This window comes from Babylonia areolata, chromosome 23 (assembly GCF_041734735.1).
Source record: "Babylonia areolata isolate BAREFJ2019XMU chromosome 23, ASM4173473v1, whole genome shotgun sequence".
In the NCBI taxonomy this organism is placed as follows: Eukaryota; Metazoa; Mollusca; class Gastropoda; order Neogastropoda; family Buccinidae; genus Babylonia; species Babylonia areolata.
The window spans coordinates 39,397,113-39,402,493 of NC_134898.1; the positions used below are offsets into that span (position 1 = coordinate 39,397,113).

General features: G+C 40.8%; 1 long non-coding RNA gene across 1 annotated transcript in view; it reads left to right on the top strand.

Moving 5' to 3' along the window:
- Positions 1-3,024, top strand: part of LOC143298373 (uncharacterized) — a 16,189-nt gene extending 13,165 nt beyond the window's left edge. Inside the window, exon 3 of the long non-coding RNA XR_013057372.1 lies at positions 2,574-3,024. This is a non-coding gene — a long non-coding RNA (uncharacterized LOC143298373). The remainder of the gene's footprint in view (positions 1-2,573) is intronic.
- Positions 3,025-5,381: the final 2,357 nt, after the last annotated feature.

A 5,381-nucleotide genomic window follows, 5' to 3' on the forward strand; every position in this document is an offset into this window, starting at 1 on the left:
AATCTTATGTTCTTTTCTAATCTGGTCTGTCGTTTTCCCATCTTTAAAGCCCAACGCTCGGCTCATATCACAGGTTGACAGAAGCTTGTAGTTGGGCCAACAGCAAAGTGAAAGCTGTATGATCAATGTTTTTGTTTTGCTTTTTTTTCCCACTGCAATGGGAATCCATTTACAGCTCAGTCTTTTGTGAAAGACTGTGACTGAAATTAGGAAGCAAGATTGCACTGGTGCTGCAGCTTTGGGGGCTGGTTGACGTTTGGGAACCACCGCAACGCCATCTGTCCAAAAACCCTCTTGGCCGAGAGAGTGGGGATGTTACTTGGGCAAGACACTCTCCACTATAATAAAAAAAACAACAACAAAAAACAACAACAAACAAACAAACAAACAAACAACAACAAAAAAACCCACAAAAAACCAAGAGAGGCAAGGCCTTCAAGACTCACTTGTGATACACTTTAAAAAAAATAATCTAATCGTTAAAATGTGTTCTGTATTTGTTATTATGAAGCTTCGCGTTAAAAAAAAAGAAAAAAAAAAGTCTTAACCAGATTCGAATTAAGTCCCCTAGCATTAATTACAGAGTACTTTCCCTTTTTTTACTATCTGCACCAAAACGTTTGCAAAATAAATAAAACTTCCATGCTTAGCCCAAGAAGTTCCTGTTTGAACAAAAAATGATAATAATGACTGCTCTTCTTTGGTCAGAAATCAGATCAAAGTTCAGAGAATACAAAAAATATAAATATAACAGTAAATGCAGTTTGCATATAATTAGGCTTCATTTTAATAAAAAAAAAAAAAATTGTGTGCCCATCCCATAGGGGCAATATTGTTTTAAACAAGATGACTGGAAAGAACTGAATTTTTCCTATTTTTATGCCTAATTTGGTGTCAACTGACAAAGTATTTGCAGAGAAAATGTCAATGTTAAAGTTTACCACGGACACACAGACACATACACACACACACACACACACACACACGGACAACCGAAAACCGGGTTAAAACATAGACTCACTTTGTTTACACAAGTGGGTCAAAAATTCTAGCCAGGATAGCCGGACAGCAGGTGCCTCCTCTGCTGTTCTGGTGGTTATAATTGGACACGACTGACTATCATATACACCGCACGTGGCAGAATCGGGTAATAATAATAATAATAATAATAATGGATACTTATATAGCACACTATCCAGAAATCTGCTCTAGGTGCTTTACAAAAACGCCTTGTTAACATAAAACATTACATCTATGTTACATACACACACCAAAATATGACTACACACACATACACACACACACACACACACACACACACACACACTGCGTACATACATTTTAACAATACATGTGTATCTAACAGCTACCCTCAACACATACGCACACATAGGCAGGCACAAACTTACATAAACGCACGCGCACACAATACACATTCATGTACATGCATGTAGTTCTGTACACATACATATGTACACATACATAGTCAAGCACAGCTAACGCAAAGGAAGTGGACCTACCGCAATTGAACTTACTGCTGAGGGAAAAGGTGAGTTTTGAGACGAGATTTAAAAGATGCGAGGGAATCAGAATGACGGAGGTTATCAGGGAGCTTGTTCCACGTCTTTGGCGATTGAAAAGAAAACGATCTGTGTCCATAGGTCTTACTTCTGACGTGAGGTATCCTGAGAAGTCGAGTATCAGAGGAAGGGTAAGCGTTGTACCTCTGATCCAGTGGTCATCGGTGATCAGGGCTCAAGGCTCCGTTTTCCGCATGGTGTTATGTCTATGGAAAAGGTACTTTATTTATTCATTTATTTATTTATTCATTCATTTATTAAGACGACTTGCTATAGCTTCACACTGATTTCCCTCACTCCACCCAGGTGTGAATGGGTTACCTGACTTTGGGCCGGGGAAGATTTGGTCCGCCTATGACACGTAATATATAAATCGTCTTTGTCTGAAACATAAAACTTTATCTCTATGCCTGCCATACAGACTCTCTCTATATAAATATATATATATATATATATATATATATATATATATATATATATATATATATTCCGATCTCCCAGGTCAACATATGCGAAGACCTGCTTGTGTCTGAACCCCCTTCGTGTGTGTACGCAAGCAGAAGATCAAATACGCACGTTAAAGATCCTGTAATTCATGTCAGAGTTCGGTGGGTTATGGAGACAAGAAGATACCCAGCATGCACACCCACGAAATGGGAGTATGGCTGCCTACATGGCGGAGTAAAAACGGCAATACACGTAAAAGCCCATTCGTGTACGTGAACGTGGGAGTTGCAGCCCACGAAAAAAAAAGAAGAAAAAGAAAAAGAAGAAGAAGAAGAAGATATACCCCTAAACAAGAACATACCCAGCATACACCCCCACCGCCCGAAAACGGAGTATGGCTGCCTACATGGCGGGTTAAAAACGGTCATACACGTAAAAGCCCACTCGTGTACGTGAACGTGGGAGTTGCAGCCCACGAAGAAGAAGAAGGAGAAGAAGATATACACCTAAACTTTTTTTGTTTGTTTGTTTGTTTGTTTATTTCAGTGTCTGAACTACATGGAACAGTGCGTGCCGTGGGAGAGCTATTGTTGTAACGGTATGACCTGTACAAACCTGGGCAAAGGATTCTGCATGTATGGACTGGAACCATGCATTTGTCAGCGGCCCTTCATGGTCGACTTGTCCTGAAAGCCGCAGTCCGACAGACCGTGCGTCCCCCTAGATCGACTGACACACTGGAATCCCCATCACGGGTGATTGATTGATTGATTGATTAAAACACCCATAATCCTATTGATTGATAAGACTGAGACGTCCGTCAACCTAGCCAGGGAGATTTGAGGAGAAGGCTTTTCTTCCTGAACTATTTCTTCCTTCGTCATTGTAAATTCCTTTGTGTTTCTTTGTATACTAGCGGTATTTATTTATTTATTTATTTATCTATTTCTTTATTTCTTTATTCATCTACTTATTCTTTTATTTATTTATTCACTTATTCATTCATTTATTTTTAAGGAGGGGGTATAAGTTGCTAGAGTACACAGAAATGTATACTTTTTTCTATTTCAACTTACACAAATTTGAACATCGTGATGAAATGGGTTGAAGTGGACATACTTAACACTAAACTAAAGTTGTTGAAAGATAAACCCCGTATTTACCACATATTTCAATTTGACATACATGGATTATGAATTTATTTCAGCTAGGCCAACTCACTAAGTATGGATTTTTTTTTTTCGCCAACATGTTTTCCGTCTTGCTTTGAGCTGTTAGAATTGAAAATAAACACATTTTAGTGTGATTTGTGTGTGTTTATTTGAGAAAGATCGAACGGAGGAAATGTTTCGTCTGTCTCGATTTTGTTTTCATAAGGTTTCTTTTAAGGCCTGGGTCATTTTAAAGCATGAAGACACTCCTGAAACCATATATTATTCTATGTTGCCCGTTTGACTTGCTGTTGTTTGAAAGTATTATCTGAGCAAACACACACAAAAAAGATGTTTTCAGTGCTGTTTTCTGTTTTTGGCATGTTCTTTTTCATTGATCCCATCTGTGTGTGTGTGTGTGTGTGTGTGTGTGTGTGTGTGTGTGTGTGTGTGTGTGTGTGTGTGCATGCGTGCGTGCCAGTGCCCGTGTTTGTCTGTGTGTGCGCGCGCGCACGCGAATGTGTGTGAGTGTATGTCGAAGACTACTCTGTTGTCAATAATTACCCTGAACAGATATGACTGATAAATCAATTTCACACCAATCAAGTACAGCAGTGATAAGAAACTCTAAGGAGAGCTGGACAGGACAAGATCTTCAGAAAAGAAGCCCCCCTCAGTCAACTCCTTAGTCAAAGGGGGACTCCTGGATGCCCTTGTATGAGGGCCGAAGAAAACCACACGACTTCAAGACACCCCTTTCGAACGCTTCCCTCCAGCTTGCATACAGGGAATCAAGATGACAAGAAAAAAAAAAGATCCTTCGTCGTCTTCGTTCGTGGGCTGCAACTCCCGCGTTCACTCGTATTCACACGAGTGGGCTTTCACGTGTATGACCGTTTTTACCCAGCCATGTAGGCAGCCATACTCCGTTTTCGGGGGTAAAACGAAGTTACAAGTCTGCTCATTTACCCTCCAGCTGACGTGCAGGCCTACACACAACAATCTATGTCAGACTATGCAATGAATCTTCTATAATTAGCAACATAATGATTTAAGCTGAGTGGTTAAGTGTTGAACTTTCAATCTGAGGATCAGTGACTCGAATCTCCGTAACGGTGCCTGGTATGTAAAAGGTGGAGATTTTTTCAATCTCCGAGGTCAACATTTGTGCAGACATGGTAGTGCTTGAACCCCCTTCGTGTGTGTACGCACTCAGAAGATCAAATACGCACGTTAAAGGTCATGTAATCCATGTCAGCGTTCGGTGGGTCATGGAAACAAGAACATACTCAGCATGCACACACCCGAAAACGGATCATGGCTGCCCAGGATAAATAAACAAGACGGTCATGCACGTAAAATGTTATATATTTGTCTGTGTATCATGTGTGCGTGTCAAAATCTGATTGACAATGACACATGAAATGAATGATGAGCGCCCAATGGCAGCTGTCGATTGGCTCTACCCAAGTAGGCAGGCAGTCTGTTGTGCAAATGACTCCGAGTTTGTAAAGCGCTTTGAGCTTGGTCTCCGACCGAGGATAGGCGCTATATAAGTATCCATATCATCATCATCATGTCTCGGTATCAGCTGGCAAGTCTGTCAAACGACCCACTGGATCAGACGCCCAGAAGCAACAGGGGCAAGTTAGACTGCGTAGATGCTCCACTTGAAGGCATTGTGATCAAAAAGTCTGGAGTGAGTGATGGCCTAGAGGTAACGCGTCCGTTTAGAAAGCGAGAGAATCAAGGCGCAGTGGTTCGAATCACACCGGCATTCGCATGTATTTTCTCCCCCTCCACTACACCTTGAGTGGTGGTCTGAAGGCTAGTCATTCGGATGAGACGATAAACCGAGGTCCCATGTGCAGCATGCATTTAGCGCACGTAAAAGAACCCACGGCAACAAAAGGGTTGTCCCTGGCAAAATTATGTAGAAAAATCCACTTCGATAGGAAAAACAAATAAAACAAACTGCATGCAGAAGAAAATACAAAAAAACAAACAAAAACAAAAACAAACAAAAAACCCAAAAAGACACAAACAAAACAAACAAACAAAAAAATGGGTGGCGTTGTCAGAGTAGCGACGAGCTCTCCCTGGGGAGAGCAATCCAAAATTCACACAGATAAATATGTTGTGATAAAAAAAACATAGCAATACAAGTGTAACTGACGTTAAAACTTATGCTATGCCTTCACGA